At 44.2% G+C, this 22789-nt stretch overlaps 1 protein-coding gene, 1 long non-coding RNA gene and 1 pseudogene across 2 annotated transcripts in view; all 3 read left to right on the forward strand.

Moving 5' to 3' along the window:
• Window positions 1–22789, forward strand: part of LOC144485064 (uncharacterized) — a 213841-nt gene that overhangs the window by 44050 nt on the left and 147002 nt on the right. The gene's annotated exons all lie outside the window — the stretch shown is intronic.
• Window positions 1234–2036, forward strand: LOC144485042 (histone H2B pseudogene; annotated as a pseudogene).
• Window positions 9319–18140, forward strand: LOC144485076 (uncharacterized). The gene is made up of 3 exons (XR_013496145.1): window positions 9319–9365; window positions 10225–10354; window positions 18014–18140. It is a non-coding gene; the product is annotated as an uncharacterized LOC144485076 (long non-coding RNA).

A 22789-nucleotide genomic window follows, 5' to 3' on the forward strand; every position in this document is an offset into this window, starting at 1 on the left:
CTGTTCCTGTGCTGTATTGTTCTTTGTTCTTGCCCCCGCGGCCCCCCCCCCCCCCCGCCCCTTCTCTCCGGGTCAAAGGTTTGACAAACGGTCATCTGGACTCGAAACATCAGTTCTTTTCTCTATTTACAGATGCTGCCAGACCTGCTGAGATTTTCCGCATATTTTCTTTTGGGACCAAAGACTGACAGATACAGAATGAACTCCACACACCCATTCAGCACCAGAGACTGACGGATACAGATTGAGATCCGTGCACCCTTACAGCAGCAGATGTTAACAGGTACAGAGTTAAACTCACATTCCAGGCACTGACAGTGGATGAGAAGTTCACACTCAGACAAAGAAACCCAGACTGAATCAATTTCACACTGACGTACAGTGTTAGAAAATGACAGTAACAGGGTGAATCTCTTTTACATACAGTTCCAGAAAGTGACAAGTACAGAATAAGTTCAGCATGGTGAATGTGACACATGCACAGTTAATTCAGCACTGTCTTCTATCCCCAGGGAGAGAATCAATACACTCACTCACATGCCTCACTATCGAACAGATACACAATGAATCCCCAGAAACAAATGAGTCCAATACTCAAATATAGAATGAATCCAACACTCAAACATGGTCAGAGCAAGTCAGATACATGATTTCCAAACTCACATAATGTACTCCATACTTACAAACAGTGAATTAATCCCATGCAGACACACACTGCATCAGAGAGTAACTCCCACACTCTCACACTGTGTCAGAGAGTGAGTAAATCCCACACTCACACACTGTATCAGAGAGTGAGTAAATCCCACACTCACACACTGTATCAGAGAGAGTGAGTAAATCCCACACTCACGCACATTACCAGAGATTCACAGTTCCGGAAGGAATCCCACACTCCCGCACAGTCCCTCTGTGGAGAAGGGTCCCTCACACCGACAGCCAGGCGACATTTCCCGGTGGATCTTTACACACTGAGAAACTGGCGCTGGACATTCTTTGTGAAATGTATTTCCTGATTGTGGTAAGGGGGCTTGTGATTGGCGGAAACTCCTCAATCTGATTGGTCTGTTTTCATATCCACTCAATTGAATCCCTGATAAGTGACTGTAATAACTTTCAAAATGTCCAATCACAATCATTGCTTTCCCAATTCCTCATTAGCATAGTTCTGTGGGACTGTCTATTTAATCAGCGCTCGGAAGGGGTTTGTTTTATTTCTGTGTGAAATTGAAGATGCCTGATGAGAAGAAACCAACATCGAAACCAGCTGCCAAGAAGGGAGCGAAGAAAGTGATTAAGAAACCGGGAACAAAGGGCGGGAAGAAGCGGCGAAGGTCGAGGAAGGAGAGTTACTCCATCTACATCTACAAAGTGATGAAGCAAGTTCACCCCGACACCGGCATCTCCTCCAAGGCCATGAGCATCATGAACTCGTTCGTCAACGATATTTTCGAGCGCATCGCGGGTGAGGCTTCCCGCCTGGCCCATTACAACAAGCGCAGCACCATCAGCTCCCGGGAGATCCAGACCGCCGTGCGCCTGCTGCTGCCCGGGGAACTGGCCAAGCACGCCGTGTCGGAAGGGACAAAGGCGGTGACCAAGTACACCAGCTCCAAGTAAAACTCCCCATGGACTGAAAAACACTCCAAACACAACGGCTCTTTTAAGAGCCACCCACAATCTCTGTGAAAAAGCTGCGCCATCTTTTCCCTTATTGAGTGAATGAGAAATGTCTTTCTGGAGGATAGAGATTTGTCCCGGTGCAGAATGCTGTGAATGGGACTTCATACCCGCCCCTCACACACACTTTCACATTGAAGGGACGATCAAACTGAACTGAGCGCGGATGTTAAATTCTAGTCTGGGATTTATGATGGACAATGAGGAGAAACACCACATCGGAAGGTAGTTCTTTAGATTTAATGATAACTATATTCACAGTTTCGCAGCAGCAGAATTAAATTCATAATACGATTATTTATTCGTTATTTCGGGTGATCTGGGAGCCGCTCCCGCAACAGAGTATAGACGGAAATCAAAAGGTTATTTTCGGGCTGATCTGTTTATTCCGCAGCTTTCCCAGAGGACGGAATCAGCCAGATTTGTGCACACACAGGACCTGAGTTCATTGCAGCGCTTTAAGATCTGCCTCCCCCCGGCGCTCCCTATTCTCCGGACACAAAGCTGCCTGTTCCACCGGCGGGGATTCTCTCCGCACTTCCCATTGTAACATTCCCGGCCGCTTTCAGGGGATAGGATCAGAAATCAGCCGTTTCTCTCTGTCCCTGTGAAGCCTGTGTGAAGGAGTTGGTTGGTAATCTCTACGTTTCTGCTTATCCACTGAGCTGAGATTTGCTCCGTTTTAAATTGCTGAACGGGGTCTGATTACCGCCGGTTACAGATAAGAGATTGAGAAATTCAAACTGTTCCTAAAATTGCGCCAGGATTCTGAGGGAAAATACAATAAACAGATTATAAAGTGTGAGATTGAAATAGTTTCCTGAACATTCAGGCGTTCCGGTATTTTGTATTTTTCCTGCACTGAAATTGGCGGGTTTTTCCAGTTTCAAAATGTGAACCAATCAAAGCCTCCCATTTCTTCTACCTGGCTCTCCGATTGGTTAAGAATGTGATTGAAATGTGAGTGACCAATCAGAGCTGGAGTCTGGCTGCACCTCACAAACCGCTCACAATGATTATTAATAGAGATTAAACTGACGGAATCTGTATTTGAGTTATTGAATGTACTTTGTTTCCACAGACAAATATTTGAATGAACCATAATAAATGTGATATTTCCTCCGCACAAGTTACAGAGAAGAGAGTCGCCAGCACCTTCTCACACACAGTCCGTACATTGTCACTGACGGAGCTCAGTCTCAGACAGCAGAAATAATTCCAGAGACGCCTTTTCAAGTCACTGCTCAAACAGCAGCAGAGACAGGTGTTGTGTCCATATCATGCCCAGCTCTCGTACCAGGATGGTCGAGTGGTTAAGGCGTTGGATTTATAGATCCAATGGGTTTGAACCCCACTCTTGGCAAATGGATTTTTAACACTACATTCTGCACCCTCTCCTTTCGTTCTCCCCTATCTACTCCATGAACGGTATGCTTTGTCTGTATAGCGCGCAAGAAACAAGATTTTCACTGCATACCAATTCATGAAACAAGAAGTAATCAAATCAAACTCTGTACCATCGAGTCATAGAGGTTTACAGCATGGAAATAGGCCCTTCGGCCCAACTTGTCCATGACACCCTTTTTTAACGGCTAAACTAGTCCCAATTGCCCGCACTTGGCTCATATCCCTCAATAGCCACTTACTCGTGTAACTGTCTAAACGCTTTTTAAAAAACAAAATTTTATACTCCTCCATTACTACCTCTGGCAGCTCGTTCCAGACACTCACCACCCTCTGTGTGAAACAATTGCCCCTCACTTCCCTTTTGTACCGCTGCCCTCTCACCTTAAACCTATGTCCTCTAGTTTTAGACTCCCCTACTTTTGGAAAAATATCTTGACTGTCGAACTGACCTGTGCCCCTCATTATTTTATGGACCTCTAAGATCACCCCGAAGCCGACTATGCTCCAGAGAAAGAAATCCCAGTCTATCCAGCCTCTCCTTATAACGCAAACCATCAAGTTCTGGTAGGGTCTGAGTAAATCTTTTCTGTGCTTTCTATATTAGGGTGACCAGAACTATACACAGTATTCCAAATGTGGCCTTACCAATGTCTTATACAACTTCAAAAGACGTCCCAACTCCTGTATTCAATGTTCTGACCAATGAAACCAAGCATGCCGAATGCCTTCTTCACCACTCTGTCCACCTGTGACTCCACTTTCAATGAGCTGTGAACATGTACCCCGAGATCTCTTTGTTCTATACCCTCCCCAATGCCCTACCATTAACTTCGTAGTCCTGCCCTGATTCGATCTATGAAAATGCATCACTTGCATTTATCTAAATTAAACTCCACTGTACCACTGATAGGGGGATCCATAAAGCCCAATCCAAATTGTCATCCACAATCAGATCATCACTGTGTCAATCCCACAATAGTGCAGCCTCAGCTCCAAATTAAATATCAGATAAAACTGACAGATGGTTTTCGGTTAAAAATTAGACAATTAACCTTAATAATGCACTGAGATTCGAGTTCAATACCAGTCATATCACCCACATCAGGGGTTTAGAAGTTACTGTACTAATCCTCATAGTGAGTCCTCACAAATATATTCGATACAAATCCAAATCTGAAGTACAGATTCTCAGATTGGGATATTCTGAAAGCTCGTCTAACCTGGGATACAACTCAGATTCCATTGAAAACTCACCCAGATTATGAAACTAAAAGTTGCAATATCAATTTGATGACTATGAACTGAAATATAAATTATTAACTCATCCTAAATCCTCACTCATGTTGGGCCAGATGGAAGACACTGTCCAATTCCAGGTTGGACTCCATTTTGTATTCATGTCAAAATTCTTATTTGGAATCCGACTGAGTGTCACAGATCAAATCAAGGTGAACAACCTGAGTGAAACTTGCATAGCAATCCAGTATCAGATTGAAGGATACATTATCTTTCACAATTGTGTTCACACTGACAGAGATTTAATGCTGGACCGAAACTCACTCACATTGTCTGTTTAAAACCTACTGCATCAGTGGCCTGTTTCTGTGCTGGAAAGTTATTTGGAATTAATCCAAACTTATAAGTAGTCCCAGGGACTGAATGTGATTTAATTCATCCGAAACTAACACGAAATAGCAAAGACTGATAGATAAGAGAATCGTTCTCAATCACGTGTTCAGTGTCAGGAGCTGAAATATACAGGCTGTTCACTGCACTCACTCACTGGAGCTGTCATGAGTGATACGAAAAACATTGCACACACCAATTGTATCACTGAGAGATTTGGAAAGAATCCCAGTCTCACATTGAGTAATGAATACAAATGGACTATCAGAGAGAGAGAGAGAGAGACGTGACTGAAAAATCTCAACTGAAACCATCAGTTTAAACAGCAGTATAGACTTGCAAACATAATTAGTTCCGCTGATAGGTACAGCATTAAGCTGATGTTCTACAAACAGTACCAGGGAACATAAAGCATATGTTTCACAAACAGCACCAGGGGACTTAAAGGTATTGATGATTCCAACATTTATATAAAATTATCACAGACATAGAGAGGCATTGACAGATCTAGAATGATCCCACACTCACACACTTCATGAGTGTGAGACACCCTCAGAAACAACGCCAGACAAATTCAGATACAGAATGGTACCAGATACTGAAACATGTGAATTAATTCTAACACTGATTGTGTGACTTGGGCAGCCCATATCTACGGGGATGCAGTGAATCATAGGGACAAATCGTACCATATACACCACCAGGCAGGTCACTACTGCACAATATGATTCTGCAATGGGACAACGTTGACTAAACAATCCCGATTGTGCTCAGAATTACACTGACAATGGGACCAGAAAAGCAGAGTTTGTTTTTTAAATGATCTCCCAGTTAAGACGGAGATGAGGAGGAACCTTTTTGATCAGTTGTTTTTATTTCATTCTGTGCATTCTTCGGATTCGGGCATTGCTGGTTTGGTCAGGATTTATTGCTCATCTGAACTGCATGCTTCGACTGCTGGCATCAATGTCATGCAGGTACACCCACAGTGCTGTTTGGGGGGAGGGGGTGGGGTGGGTGGAATGCAAACTCCCTGGATTCTTATCTGCTGACGCTGAAGGAATGACAATATATTTCCAAGTCCGGATAGTGAGTTGTATGGAGGGAGAATTCCAGGTGGTGTTGTTCTGATATGTCTGCTGCCCTTTTCCTTTCAGGCCATAGTCAAGGTGGGTTTGGAAGGTGCTGTCAAATGAGCCTTTGTGAATTCCTGCAGTGCATCTTTTGGATAGTGCACACTTCTGTCCCTTTTTGTCGGTGTTGGAGGGATTGAATGTTTGTGGATGGAAGCAAATTAAGTCAGATATTTTGTACTGGATGGTGTCAAACGGCCAGTGTTGTTGAAGCTGCATTTACCCAGGCAAGCTATGTCTGGAAACCAGATATTCTAGTTTCCTTCCACAGTCCAAAGATGTGCAGGCTGGGTGGACTGGCCATGCTAGATTGTGCCTGGTGTCGTAAGAAGTGCAGGTTAAGTAGATTAGCGGGGTAGATGCGTGGGGCTGTGGGTAAAGAGCCGAGGTGGGATGCTCTGTCGGAGAGTTGGTGCAGTCTCGATGGGCCCCATGGCCTTCTTCAGCGCTATAGGGATTCTATGATTTTTGGGTCATTTCTCTGTCATAAATGCCCTGAGATAAAAAGAGAAAACCTGTGTTTGTGGCATTTACAACAGTGAGCATGTTGCAAACTAAATTGTTGATTGCAAGCGAGAGCTGATGAAAATAACTGTAGCCTGTAAAGAAATAGCAGTGATACTTGCGGGGAGCAGCAATTTTTTTTTAACTGATCCTGAAAACGTAAATAGCAAATAGTTTCGATCCATCGACCTCTGGGTTATGGGCCCAGCACGCTTCCGCTGCGCCACTCTGCTATCAACCAACAAGTTTCTGTTTATTATTGTTGCGCTATAGCAAAGCAAAAAAAATCACTTTCGTATTGCTGTTTAATGACAGCAAATGTGCCCAGCAGCTCCGCCTAGCGGCACAATTTCACTGTCTAAACACCAAGAATGGAACAATAACAGAAATACACACAAAAACAGCGAGAGACTGTCAGGATACACAAGATCATACACAGGCAAAGGAGAATGCACCGACTGATCATTTGTGTGAAGTTTTCCTGAAAAGATCAGCCATGATCTTATTGAATGGCGGAGCAGGCTCGAGGGGACAAATGGACCACTCCTGCTCCAAGTTCTTAAGTTCTTCTTTGAATCCAAGACTATTTAATTTATTTTGCTCGCCATGTTTGGACCATTTCACCAGTTATGTTTTCGTGCCAGAAAGGAATAATGCAAGGAAAGAAGCAATTATTTATTAGTAAAAAGTAGGCTTACATTAACACCACAATGAAGTTACCGTGAAAATCCCCCAGTCACCACGCTCCAGCGTCTGTTCAGGTACTGAGGTAGATTTTAGCATGGTCATTGCAGCTTACCAGCACGTCTTTTGGACTGTGGGAGGAAATTGGTGTACTTGTAGGAAACCTGCACAAACACAGAAAGAACATGCAGACTCTGCACAGACAAGGACACAAGACCGGAATTGAACCCAGGTCACTGGAGTTGCGAGTCAGCAGGGTAACCAGTGTGCCACCGTGCCGCCCTTAAATGTGAGTAAATCTTGTCCCTCAGAATTTTTTTCCAATAATTTCCTGTTATGTTTACGTTCATTGCATACAACTATGACTTAAATACTAGCCATTGCCTATCCACCGTCATGCCATTTGATTAATCTATTAATCCATAACCTATTTTAGCAAATTCACCCCTCATACCTTCCGAGGTTACTTTGTTTAGATTTAGGATTCCAGTTCAGGATTGGACCCTCAGAAGCACTTTCCCAGGGTAGAAGAGTCAATTCCCAGGGGGCATAGATTTAAGGTGCAAGGGGCAACGTTTAAGAGAGATGTACAATGCAAGTGTTTTTACACAGAGTGTGGTGGGTGCCTGGAACTCGCTGCTGGGGGAGGTAGTGGAAGCAGATAAGATAGTGACTTTTAAGGGGCGACTTGACAAATATATACAGAAGATGGGAATAGAGGATTATGGTCTCCGGCATGGGAGGGGGTTTTAGTTCAGACGGGCAGCATGGTCGGTGATGGCTTGAAGGGCCGATGGGCCTGTTCCAGTGCTGTCATTTTCTTTGTTCTTTGTTGATGTTTATGGACTGATGGGAGGTGTTCCACAAAACAGTCACTCAATCTACCCAATGGAGAGCACATTGCAGTCACTCAATCGACCCATCATTAGCATTGAAAAATTGGACAAAAAAATGTTGAAAAAGCTATTTCTCCTGCATTGTATGTATCTAAACACTGAACTGTGACGAGAGATAATGCGACCTTCCATTCAAGAACTTCTGATATTTCTTCCCTTTCCTCAATGAATCCTCTCACCCCTCTGTGGCTGGCAGGGCTGTCAAGTGTGTCATTCCCATGTCCCACAGTTGGAACATTGCAAACCAGTCCATAAGGATGATTCAATTTCTGATCAGAGTTTCTGCCAGCCTGTCATTTTCATTGTGCGTCTTACTCTCACATGATCACTCTGTCCTTGGTCTTTGCTGGTGTTCCAAGGAAGAAGTTTAACAACACCAAGTTAAAGTGCAACAGGTTTATTTGGTGGCAAAAGCCACACAAGCTTTCGGAGCCCCAAGCCCCTTCCAAGGAAGTTCAGAGCACCCCTGCTCTATACAGATTCTTCCACGTTTATGTGTCTGGTGATTATCCCATTTGATTGTGTCACTAACTCTCCTTATTTAAAACATGTTTGGTCCAAACGGTCACAGACCTTCCATTTTGTTCCTTTACACATGAGCCTCTCTCCTCTCCATTTGCCTGTAATGTTTTACATTTCTAACATCCACCAGTTCTGATGAAAATACATTGATCTGAAATATTCACCATTAACTTTGTTTGTCTCCGCAGCACTGACGTGTTATGTAATTCCAGAACTTCGAAATTTAATTCATACTTCCTGCATTCATACTATGTGGCGTCAGTGCTGAGATTCCGAGGAGTTTTGAGAGAGGTTATTAAAATCATGATCAGTTTCAATAGAGTAATTGGGAATAAATTATTTATGTGAACCAACGGCACAGATTCCTGGTGAATGATACAAAATAAGAAAACCGTCAGGGAACATATTTGATGTTACATTGGGCAGCGAGACTTATGATCCTGAATAAATTGCCTGTAATCCAAGCGAATCAGAATGAACAGTAAATTTAAAATGTCATTGGACAAATAAGATAGAAATACATTTTGAGTTTGAATTTTTAGACAAGAGGAAGTATTGCTCCAAAGCGATACCAAATCTCAGGTGGAATGCGGATGATTTGAAATATAATTCCATGTGCTGTTTTATTCAATGCAATGGTGGCCTGTGTAACCCAGGATACAGCGCGGGGGTGAATTTCGTCTATCTCATTCAGAATGGTCCGCACAGCGCAGGCTCTATTAGGCCGCGCCCCCGGGAACCGTGTGGCTGCGCGGAGCAGGCGCGGTGCGGTTCCCGGAAGATCGGCGTGGCCGCGCGCAGCCGCAGTAATACCGAGTCTAGAGGCCGGAGCAGAGGCGCCCGGCGGCGAGAGCACGGCACCATAAAGCGGATGGTGCAGCGAGGCCATCCTCACCGCCCCATATGGAACAGTGTGAGTGAGAGGAAACAGAGAGCAGTGGTTAATGGTTGTTTCTCAGACTGGAGGAAGGTTTCCAGTGGAGTTCCCCAGGGCTCGGTGTTAGGAGCCCTGCTCTTCCTGATATATATTAATGACACACACCTTGGTGTACAGGACACAAGCTCAACATTTCCACACGCCACCAAACTTGGAGGCATTGGCAACTGTGAGGAGGAAAGTGGGAAACTTCAAAAGGACACAGGCAGCTTGGTGGAATGGGAGACAAGTGGCAGTGGGGAAAGTTCCTGCACCGATTGCCCCGCAGCTGCCCCTGGGGAGCATGCCCACTCTCAGTGCCTGGGCAAGTCAGTGTGTGGGATAGAGCGCTTTCTGGGTGCAGATAATTGTTTTATTCATTCATGTGATGTGTGCGTCACTGGCTTGGCCAGCATTCATTGCACTAATTACCTTTGAACTGAGTGGCATCTTCGGCCATTTCAGGGGGCATTAAAGCGTCAAAAACATACTGGGGGTCTGGAGTCACATGTGGGCAGAAATGCCTCCCTCAAGGGGTATCAGTGAACCAAGTGCGTTTTTTACAACATGCCCTTCATTAGACCTTTAATTCCAGCTTTTTATTGAGTTCAAATGTCACTCTCTGCTGTGGTGATATTCAGGTCCCAATGCATTACAATGGATCTCTCGATCACGAGTTTAGCGATAATACCAGTACACCATTACCTCCCCATGTGGGAACTGTGGTCGCCATTAGCCGGTATCAACAATTGTTTTATTGCAGGCTGATTGTCAGAGAGCTGAAACGTGAACTCTGTTTCTTTCTCCACAAATGCTGCCTGATTTCTGTATTTGCAGAATTTTCATCTTGTCTCAGATTCCCAGTGTCCACCAGTGAAATATTGCAGCTGTTGCTCAGAAAACCGAGGCTTGAAGGAGCCAAATGAAGAGCTCTTGAATCAGGCAGAATGTTGTTTGTGGAACTCAGTCCCTCAGTTTCTGTGAAGGTATGTTCTTGTTAAAAGAGTGACTTTGGTGTGCAAAAGCAGGAGAAAGTGGCGGGTTTAACCGTAACCTTAACATCTGAGAACAATAGGGTCCAAACACTTCTGATCAAAAGTCATTAACTGTGTCTTGTACCGTTATAGAGACATTGCACTCTGACATACAATAAGTGTTGGGCAGATTCACATGGGCACATTCATATGCAGTATCAGACTGAGTTAATTCCACACTGAAATACTGTAACAGAGACTGACAGAAAAAGAGTAATATCAGAACGTAAGAAAAAGGAGCAGGAGAAGGCCATTCAGCCCATCAGGCCTGCTCTGCCATTCTGTAAGATCATGGCTGATCTGATTGTGGCCTCAACTGCAGTGTCTGTCCCCATAACTCTTGATTCTCTTGTAGATCAAAACTGTGTAACTCAGGATTGAATCTATTCAATGCCAAAAAGTAAAGATCCATTAAAAGAAGTAATTCCTCCTAATCGCCATCTTAATTTGGATATGTTTTATCTTTAAACTGTGCCTTCAATTTTAGTTTCTCCAACACATTGCAATATCCCCCTCAGCATCTATCCTGTCAAGGCACTCAGAATCTTGTATGTTTTAGTACAATCGTCTCTCATTCTTCTCCAATGAGAATTGGTCAAACTTGTTTAAATTTTCCTCTTAAGATAACGCCTTCATCTCAGGAATCAGCCCAGTGAATCCTCACTGAACTGCCTCCAATGCAAGTATATCCCTCCGATAGTAAGAAGATGAAAACTTTACACAGTACTCTTGATGTTGTCTCACCAATGCCCTGTAGTTGTAACAAGACTTTCCTACTTTTATACTCCAGCCCCTTTGGAATAAAGATCAACATTCCATTTGCCTTCCTAATACTTGCTGAACCTGTTCATTAACTTATTATGATAGAACATAGAACATAGAACAGTACAGCACAGAACAGGCCCTTCGGCCCACGATGTTGTGCCGACCTTCATCTGAAACCAAGATCAAGCTATCCCACTCCCTACCATCCTGGTGTGCTCCATGTGCCTATCCAATAACCGCTTAAATGTTCCTAAAGTGTCTGACTCCACTATCACTGCAGGCAGTCCATTCCACACCCTGACCACTTTCTGCGTAAAGAACCTACCTCTGATATCCTTCCTATATCTCCCACCATGAACCCTATAGTTATGCCCCCTCGTAATAGCTCCATCCACCCGAGGAAATAGTCTTTGAACGTTCACTCGATCTATCCCCTTCATCATTTTATAAACCTCTATTAAGTCTCCCCTCAATCTCCTCCGCTCCAGAGAGAACAGCCCCAGCTCCCTCAACCTTTCCTCATAAGACCGACACTCCAAACCAGGCAGCATCCTGGTAAATCTCCTCTGCACTCTTTCCAGCGCTTCCACATCCTTCTTATAGTGAGGTGACCAGAACTGCACGCAATATTCCAAATGCGGTCTCACCAAGGTCCTGTACAGTTGCAGCATAACCCCACGGCTCTTAAACTCCAACCCCCTGTTAATAAAAGCTAACACACTATATGCCTTCTTCACAGCTCTATCCACTTGAGTGGCAACCTTTAGAGATCTGTGGATATGGACCCCAAGATCTCTCTGTTCCTCCACAGTCTTCAGAACCCTACCTTTGACCCTGTAATCCACATTTAAATTAGTCCTACCAAAATGAATCACCTCACATTTATCAGGGTTAAACTCCATTTGCCATTTTTCAGCCCAGCTTTGCATCCTATCTATGTCTCTTTGCAGCCTACAACACCCCTCCACCTCATCCACTACTCCACCAATCTTGGTGTCATCAGCAAATTTACTGATTCACCCTTCAGCCCCCTCCTCTAAGTCATTAATAAAAATCACAAAGAGCAGAGGACCAAGCACCGATCCCTGCGGCACTCCGCTAGCAACCTGCCTCCAGTCCGAAAATTTTCCATCCACCACCCTCTGTCTTCGATCAGACAGCCAGTTACCTATCCAATCGGCCAACTTTCCCTCTATCCCACACCTCCTTACTTTCATCATAAGCCGACCATGGGGGACCTTATCAAACGCCTTACTAAAATCCATGTATATGACATCAACCGCCCTACCTTCATCAACACACCTAGTTACCTCCTCAAAAAATTCTATCAAATTTGTGAGGCACGATTTGCCCTTCACAAATCCGTGCTGACTATCCCGGATTAATCCGCATCTTTCTAAATGGTCGTAAATCCCATCCCTTAGGACCTTTTCCATCAATTTACCAACCACCGAAGTCAGACTAACCGGTCTATAATTACCAGGGTCATTTCTATTCCCTTTCTTAAACAGAGGAACAACATTTGCCACTCTCCAGTCCTCTGGCACCATCCCCGTGGACAGCGAGGACCCAAAGATCAAAGCCAAAGGCTCTGCAATCTCATCCCTCGCCTCCCAAAGAATCCTAGGATACATTTCATCAGGCCCAGGGGACTTATCGACCTTCAGTTTATTCAAAACTGCCAATACATCCTCCCTCCGAACATCTATTTCCTCCAGCCTATTAGCCTGTAACACCTTCTCTTCCTGAAAAACATGGCCCCTCTCCTTGGTGAACACTGAAGAAAAGTATTCATTCATCACCTCGCCTATCTCTACTGATTCCATACACAAGTTCCCACCACTGTCCTTGACCGGCCCTAACCTCACCCTGGTCATTCTTTTATTCCTCACATAAGAGTAAAAAGCCTTGGGGTTTTCCTTGATCCGACCCGCCAAGGACTTCTCATGTCCCCTCCTAGCTCTCCTCAGCCCCTTTTTCAGCTCGTTCCTTGCTAACTTGTAACCCTCAGTCGAGCCATCTGAACCTTGTTTCCTCATCCCTACATAAGCTCCCCTCTTCCTTTTCACAAGACATTCCACCTCTTTTGTGAACCACGGTTCCCTCACTCGGCCATTTCCTCCCTGCCTGACAGGGACATACCTATCAAGGACACCCAGTATTTGTTCCTTGAAAAAGTTCCACTTTTCATCAGTGCCTTTCCCTGATTCGTGTACACGGACAGCCAAATCCATCTGCACTGCAACATTCTGCCGTCTCTCTCTATTTGAATATTTTATACTTTTCTATTCTTCCCACTAAACTGGAAAACCTCACATTTTCCCACGATGTGGAGATGTCGGCGTTGGACTGGAATGGGCACAGTAAGAAGTCTCACAACACCAGGTTAAAGTCCAAATGGTTCATTTGGTAGCACAAACTTTCGGCGCACTGCTCATTCATCAGATGAGATTCACCTGAAGAAGGAGCAGCTCTCCGAAAGCTCATGATACCAAATAAACCTGTTGGACTTTAACCTGGTGTTGTGAGACTCCTTATTGTGCTCACATTCTTTCGGATTGTATAAAACATCTGCCAAATTTGTGTCCACTCACTTAACCTATAGAGATCCCTTTGCAGACTCTGTGTCCTCCTCACAACCTGCTTTCCCATCTATCTATTGTCTGAAAATTTGGTGATGGTCTGTCCCTTCACCTGAGTCATTAATATAGATTGTAAATAGCTGAGAACCCAGCACTGATCCCTGTGTCTCTCCACTCGCTTCAGTTTGCGAAGCTGACAGTGACCCACTTCCATACAGTAACAGGGACTGGCAGATAAATTGTTATGAATTGATTTAGAGTCAATTCCACTCCTACGTACAGTAACAGAGATTGACAGTGTTAATGCCTCACTGCAGTGAAGGATAAAGAATAGTTACTTCCAGCCTCACATGCAAATCAGAGATGAATAGAGAGTTAATGCCCCATTCACATACAGTAATAGAGAGTAACAGATACAGAATTAATTCTATATTCACACATGCTAACAAAGATGGACAGAAAGGTAAAAACTAAGTTCAGCACAGTCCCAGATGACCATAGGCTGCTCTCCCCTTTCATGAATAACCTCAGCTGGTACGGGAATTGAACCCACGCTGTTGGGGTTGGTCCGCATCACAGCCCCGCTGTCCGGCCAACTGAGCAAATCAATCCTCAGGATAAGACAGAGAGGTAATTGCACACTGAAACACAGGAACAGAGACTGACTGATCGAGTTAATTCCACACTGACTTGCACTAATAGAGGCTGACACATCAGAGAATTGATTCCATTCTCAAATAAACTGACAGGAAGAAATTCACTGTAATTCCACCCTGAAATACAGTAACACAGACTGACAGAGAGTGAATTGTGCTCTCATGTATACATTGACAGATAGCGGGAATGAGTTAATTCCACATTCACATACAGTAACAGATGGACAGATAGAGAGTGAATTCCACACTCTCACTCTATCGACTCCAGAATGGCAGTTTGCCTCCCTGGTGCCAGGGTCCTGGATGTCTCTGAGTGGATACAAAGCATCCCAAAACAGGAGGGAAATCAGACAGATGTCACGCATGACATAGGTAGAAAGAGTAACAGCAATTTAGGCAGTTAGGTAGAAGATTAAAAACAGGACCTCTCGGAGAGTAATCTCAGGATTACTCCCTGTGCCACGTGCGAGTGGGGCTAAGAACAGGGAGATAGTGCACCTGAACACGTGGCGAAAGAGCTGGTGCAGGAAGGAGGGCTTCAGATTTTTGGATCATTGGGATGTCTTCCAGGGAAGGTGGGGCCTGGCCAAGAAGGACGGGTCACGCCTGAGCTGAAGGGGCACCAACATCCTGGCTGGGAGGTTTGCTGCTATGGTTCAGGTCGGTTTCAACTAATGTGGCAGGGAGTGGAAATCAGAACAGTACGGATGAACGTGGGACTATGGCCAGGCGAGCTAAAAGGAACAGCAGGCTGGGGGACGTCGAACTCAGTGGACCTGGAGGTCAGGAGTTGAACTGCTTCAATGTAAGGAATATAAGGGGGGAGACAGATGAACTTAAAGCCCTGATTCATGAGCAGAACTTGGATGTAGTTGCAGCAACGGAGACTTGGTTAAAAAAGGGACAGGACTGATTGCTAAATATTCCAGAATATAAAGTGTTTTAGGCGAGACAGAGGGAAGGTTAAAGAGGTGTGGGAGTTGCAATACTGGTGAGGGAACATGTTACAGCTGTACAGAGGGAGGACAACTTGGAAGAATCATGTAATGAGACGCTGTGGGTAGAGCTCAGAAACAGGAAGGGGGAAGTCGCTATGATAGGGGTGTACTACAGGCCTCACTACAGCCCATGGAAGTTGAATGGATATATAAACAGATTCTGGACAGATGTAGAAATAAAAGGTTTGTTGCAGTGGGAGACTTTAATTTTCCTCATATTGATTGGAAATCCCTTAGTGCTTGGGGTCGGATGGTGAGGAATTTAAGAGTGTCGAAGGTTTTTTGGAACAATATGTGACTCGTCCGACTGGAAAGGGGGCTATACTGGACCGAGTACTCGGGAATTTGCCCAGCCAGGTCATCAAAGTTGCAGTGAGGGAACATGCAACGGACAGTGATCACAATTCCGGTAGCTATCAGATACTCATGGAAAAGGGCGAGTGTTGTCCTCGGGTGAAAGGTGCTAAATTGGGGGAAGGCTCACTGCAACCAGATTAGGTCGGATTTGGAGGCTGTTGCTTGGGAGAGGCTCTTTGAGGGTAAATCCACATCTGGCATGTGGAGTCTTTTACGGAGCAGTTGATCAGAGTGCAGGACTGGAATGTGCCTGTGAAAAGGAAGGACAGGAAAGGCAGGATTCGGGAACCGTGGATGACCAGGGAAATTGTGAATCGAATCAAAAAGGAAAAGGATACATACATGAGGCCTAGGCAACAAAAAACAGATGAAGCACTTGAAGAATATAGGGAAAGTAGAAAAGAACTCAAACAGGAAGCTAGGAGGGCAAAAAGGGGTCAAGAAATATCCTTGGCAGACAGAATTAAGGAGAATCCCAAGGCATTTTGTACAGATATTAGGAACAAGAGGGTAGCTCGAGAAAGAGTTGGTCCACTTAAGGACAAAGGAGGGAAATAATGCGTAGAACCAAAGGAAATGGGTGAGATCCTTCATGAGTACTTTGCATCGGTATTCACAATGGAGAGGGACATGTTGATTGGTGGTGTCTCAGAGGGATATGTAAGCCTTTTGGGACAAATTATGAGGCAGGAAGTGTTAGGTGAATTAAAAAGCATTAAGGTGGACAAACTCCCAGGGCCAGATGGCATCTATTCCAGATTGCTGAAGGAGACAAAATTTTAAATTGTTGGGCCTTTAACAGAAATCTTTGTTTCCTCGTTGGCCACAGGTGAGGTCCTACAGGATTGGAGGATAGCTAATGTTTTCCCATTATTTAAGAAGGGTAGCAAGGATAACCCGGTTAATTATAGGCTGGTGAGCCTGACGTCAATGATAGTGAAATTGTTGGGGAAGATTTTTAATGAGAGGATTTGGAACTGAATGGTCTCATTAGCGACAGACGGCATGGTTTTGTAGGAGGGAGGTCATGTCTCATTCATTTAATTCAGTTTTTTGAGGAGGTGACAAAAATGATTGACGACGGAAGTGCTGTGGATGTTGTCTACCTTGACTTTAGTGAAGCATTTGAAAAGGTCCCTCATAACAGGCTGGTACAAAAGATTAAATCACATGAGATCGGTGTGAACGAGCCAGATGGATTCAGAACTGCCTTGAAGACAGAGGGTAGCGATGGAAGGGTGTTTTTCTGAATGGAGGTCTGTAACTAGTGGTGTTCCGCAGGTTTTCTGCTGTTTGTAATATATATAAATGACTTGGAAGAAAACGTAGCTGAACTGATTAACAAGTTGGCCGATGATACAAAGATTGGAGTTGGGGATAGGGATGAAGATGGTCAGAGAATACAGCAGGATATAGCTGGGCTGGAAAATTGGGCAGAGAAATGGCAGGTGGAATTTAATCCGGACAAATGAGGTGATTCATTTTGGTAGGTCCAGTTCAGATGGGAGCTATAAAATACATGGCAGAACCATCAGGAGCAAGACACACAGAGAGATCTGGGCATGCAAATCCACAGATCCTTAAACATGGCAGCACATGTGGAAAAGGTGGTAAAGAAAGCATATGACTTGCTTGCCTTTATTGGACGGGGCATCGGGTATAAAAGTTGGCAAATTATGTTACAGTTACATAAAATGTTGGTTTGGCCACATTTGGAATACTGTGTTCAATTCTGGTCACCACACTACCAGAGGAATGTGGAGGCTTCGGAAAGAGTGCAGAAAGGTTTGCCAGGATGTTGCCTGCGATGGAGTGTATTAGCTATAAGGAGAGATTAAATAAAATGGGATTGTTCTCCCTGGAAAGACGGAGGCTGAGGGGAGACCTGATAGAAGTTTATAAAATTATGAGGGATATAGATAGGGTGAACAGTTGGAAGCTTTTTGACAATGACAATTACAAGGGGGCACAAGTTCAAGCTGAGGGGGGAAAGGTTAAGTGGAGATGTGCGGGGAAGTTTTTTTACACAAAGGATGGTGGAGGCCTGGAATGCACTGCCAAGTGAGTTGGTTGAGGCAGATATGTTCGCGACATTTAAGACATATCTGTATAGACATATGAACAGGGAGGGAATAGAAGGGTACAGGTGGATGGTCTCGATAGTACAACGTGTTCGGCGTAGGCTTGTGGGCTGAAGGGCCTGTTCCTGTGCTGTACTGTACTGTTATTTATTTTCTTGTTCTCTTTGTATAGCGGTTCTCACTTGAAGAATTCTTCTGACATGCATCATGCGGCTTCTTCATTGTTTCGTTATATTTTCTATCTTCCTCATCATCCAGCTCTGGCTTTGGTTCCCCTCCCTTTCACCCTGATTGGAATATACCGAGTCTGTACCTGAAATATCTCCTGAAAAATCACCCATTGTCCTGTTACAGTTTTTCCTGTCAGATTTTGGCTCCATTTTACTCTCGCTCAATCCCAGCTCCTCCCGTTGAAGTTAGTCCTCTTCCCATTCAGAAGTGCTACTTTAGATTGTTCCTTGCTAATATCAAGCTTGTGATACAATGATCACTGTTACCCAAGTGACCACCCACAGACACCTGGATCATGCGGTCAACCTTCCTGTCAGTCTGTGTGAGAATGGAATTAATTCTGTATCTGCAATGCATGATCTGCCTCCAGATTTGCTGCTCTATTTCTTTGTCACCACACCTACCTTTTTCCCTTCTCTGTCTTTTCTGTTCACATTGTATTGAATAGCAATCGCCCGGTTCACTCCATTTCTAAGCCACATTGTCATCATTGCCAGTATATTGTATTCCCAAATGCTATTTGTGCTTCTAACTCACCAACCTGATACACCACACTGTGTGATTACACACATGCATTCTAAACCTGTCCTTGTATTCCTCTTAGATTCCTTCTTCATCTACTCTGATCTTATATGGCCCTACTTCTTCCTCTAGATATTCCTCCTTTCTACTTCTATACACTGATGTCTGTCCCCCTGCCATCCACACTAGTGACCCTCCCCATGAGGACACAGGCATTGAGGACAGAATCATGCAAGTTATGCTGAGCCTTTAGAAAGTTTTGATTGGACCACAGCTGCAGTATTGAGTCCAGTTCTGCTCAGCACCCTTGAGGAAACCTGTGAGGATCATTCAGCGGGTGCAGAGGAGATTAACCAGAATGGTTTCAGCAATGAGGGTTTTAGCCACAATGTTAGGTTGGAGAAGCTGGGGTTGATATTTTTGGAGCAAAGCAGATTGAGGGGGAGATCTGATAGAGGTGGACAGGATTATGCCAGGTGTGGATCAAGTAGACAAAGAAATGCTGATCCCATTCGCTGAGAATACAAGGACTAGGGTGCACAAGTTGAAGGCTTTGGGATGAGACAGAGAGGGGATGTGTGTGGAAGAACTTCTCATGCAGCGAGTAACAACCTGGAAGTCGCTGCCTCTGAGGGTGGAAGCAGAGACGATGAATAATTTGAAAGATGAATTGGGATGGACATTTGAGGGAAATAAACTGATAGGGCTCTGGGGATAGAGCAGGGGAGTGAGACTTACTGGATTGTTGCATGGAGAACCAGCATGGACTGGATGTGGTTCCAGAGATATCTTTTTAATCCACAATCAGTCAGAGCAGGAGAGACAGACATTGTTTCCATGTCACCCCAACTCAGTACCGCTGACAGAGAGATACATAAATCCCAGTCCAAATTCTCACCCACTATCAGATTGTCAGTGTGTCAGTCCTAAAATATTGCAGCATTGGCTGCAATTAAATTAAATGCCAGATACAACTGAATGATAGGATAACCTGAGACACCAACTGTGATCATTAAAATAAGAATACATATAAATTTGATGAGTACAGATTGAGATACAGATCACATACCCAACCTGATGCCTCATAGAGTGTATGGCAGATATTATATTCTAACAGTGAAAGCTAAGCTCCACATTCAAGTATAAAGTTCTTACAACCAGAGTGAATGATGAAAGCATCAATTTGATTAATAAAATTTGAATAACACTTTCTTTCACTTTGCAACGATTGTGAGATGAAAAGATCCATGGTCCTTCCCAATTGTGTTCAAATGGAAAGTGATTTAATACTCGGCCAAATTCTCAATAATTCCATTAAAACCCACAGCATTAATGGTCTGTTTCTGTGCTGAAATTTCAACGTGGAATGAACTCAGATTGTTAAACAGTCACAGAGCCTGAGGTTATGTAATGAATCCCGCACTGTCAGAGCAGCAGAGACGACAGATTCAGAATCATTCTCGAGCACATGTTCATTACCAGACACTGACAGAGACAGACTGTTACTGAACTCACTGACAGAACCTGATCCTGAATGGCACTAATCAATCTGACACACATATATGGTACTACTGACATGGTCAGAAATCATCACAAATGTGCACAAACAGCACATGTTTCTTCAGAAGGAACTCTTCAAAATGCAGCTAATGAAAATACAACAAAAACTTACTCCAACTTATAAATCAAAGAAAGGGTTTGATAAAGAAGCATCATTACTCCAAACTCGGGGTCTCGCCTGGGCCAATCCAAGCTCTCCAAAATTCTGCACAGTTCCTTATTTATAGTGAATCAGCTGGTCAGCTGACTATTACATCACTCTAATTGGTTCCATGGTTTACTGGGTCAGCTGACCCTTAAATCCTGTTCCCATTAGTCTCATTACATCCAATCAAAGTTGTCACCGGTTACATTCTAACAACATACATCCATTAAAGAGTGGGAGTTACAGACCCACATTTTCAAACGGGTTTTCCACATTCCCACGGAGGATCACTGAATTATATTAAAATAATCCCACACTCACATCCAGCACCAGATCCTGACAGACACAGCATGAATTCCACATTCACATACAGCACCAGAATCTGATATGCGTAATCAACACAGTCAAACTCACAGAGAGACACACTTGTTACACGACTGAAAGAGGATTTTTGGCCTGTCAAGTTCTGGCTCTCCAAGTGAGTAACACACCTCGGGCCATTCATCCACCTTCTCCCCACATCTCTGCACATTCTTCATTGTCAGGCAATAATCCAATTCTTCCTTGAAGGCCTCGATTGAAGCTGCCTCTCATGCACTGTCAGGCCCCACATCCCAGACCATAACCACTCGCTGTTTGAAAACGTTTCTCCTCATGTATCCATTCCTCCCTTTCCCAATTCCCGTAAATCTGTTCCCTCTGCTTCTCAACCCATCCAACAATGGGGACAGTTTTTCTCTGTCAACTCTGTCCAGACTCCCCATGATTCTGAATACTGTTATCAAATCTCCTCTCAATCTTCTCGGCTCCAAGGAACGTGGTCCCAACTTCACCAGTTTATCTCAATAACTGAAGTTCCTCATATTTCACAATGTGTCTCACTTACACAGGCCAGAGGCAGCATATATTTATATGCAGGGCCCTGACAATTGATCCCAATCTCTCAGACAGGACCACCAACTGACAGAATTAATCCCACTCTCACAAACAGCACTGAAGTTAAACAGCTGCAGAATTGGTGTCAAAGATTCCCAGATTTTGAGAATGATCTCCACATTCCCATTCAGTGCCAGTAGCTGACAGATACAGACTGAATTCCACTATCATATTGAGCAGCAGAGCACATTCAATGTCACAGACTGAAAGATATCCAATCAATATCACAGTGATTCACACTGCCAGAGACTGACAAATACAGGATGAATCTCACAGATGGTTACAAAGACTGATAGGTACAGAATAAACCCAGCCCCCTCAAAGTGGCCGAGAAGGACAGCTACAACATTAATCCCAAACTGGCATATCATCCCAGGGAGTGAATGAATCCTGCACTCACTCTCAGCCCCCACTAACTGGCAAATACACAATGAGTCTCCAACACTACCACAGACAGAATGACTCCATCAGTCGCATAGTCCCCGTGACTAAAAGATACAGAATGATCCTCACCTTCACACCCGAACAGAGAGTAAATCCCACACTCTCGCACTGTATCAGCGAGTGAGTAAATCCCACACTTCACACACTGTATCAGACAGAGAGTAAATCCCACACTCTCACACTGCATCATCCAGTGAGTAAATCCCTCACTCTCGCACTGTACCAGAGTGAGTAAATCCCACACTCGGATACTGTATCGAAGTTCCAGGGACCCAGGTTCAGTTCCACCTTGGGTGATTGTCTGTGTAAAGTTTGCACATCCTCCCCTTGTTTGCGTTTCCTCCCATGCTCCAAATGTTAAGTGGATTGACCATGCTAGATTGCCCCTTAAGTGTCCCAAATATATTGGTTAGGGGGATTAGCAGGATAAAGATGTGGGGTTACCAGGATAGGTTCTGGGTGAGATGCTGTGTCAGAGTCTGTATAGATTCGATGGGCCAAATGGCCTTCATCTGCACTGTAAGGATTCTATGACAGTTAAGGCTGAAATAGACAAACTTTGGTTTCTCAAAAAATCAAGGAGTAAAATGGGGTTGAAGCTGAAGATCTGAAACACTATCAGCTGCTACTACGCCCACATCTGGAGCCTGAATCCACAGTTTGGAATCCACATTTTCAAAGAGAAATACAGCTCATAGATTGCAAAGACATGTTACCAGGAAAATGGAAGGAATGTGGGGAATATTTTATGAGGGATTAAGAGATTTTGGATTGCAATCTTTAGAGAAGGCTGATTTATGGTTCAGTTCAAGTTTATAAATTGATACATTTTAATTTGACATGGAAGTACTCGATGAAAGGTCTGGTACGGGGAAGTTCCGAACAACAAAGGGACCTTGGCGTGTTTGTTCATAGATCTCTGAAGGCAGAAAGGCAGGTTAATAGTGTGGTGAAAAAGGCGTGTGGCACATTCACCTTTATCAATCGGGGTATAGATTACAAAAGCAGAGAGGTCATGATTGTGGTGAACCACTGTTACTACATGTATGTACCTGGACACACCCATGCTGCACCTGGCCCGAGACTCCTCCCTTTCCACCTGGGACCCCT

The sequence above is a fragment of the Mustelus asterias genome, unplaced genomic scaffold, assembly GCF_964213995.1.
Source record: "Mustelus asterias unplaced genomic scaffold, sMusAst1.hap1.1 HAP1_SCAFFOLD_152, whole genome shotgun sequence".
Classification (NCBI taxonomy): domain Eukaryota; kingdom Metazoa; phylum Chordata; class Chondrichthyes; order Carcharhiniformes; family Triakidae; genus Mustelus; species Mustelus asterias.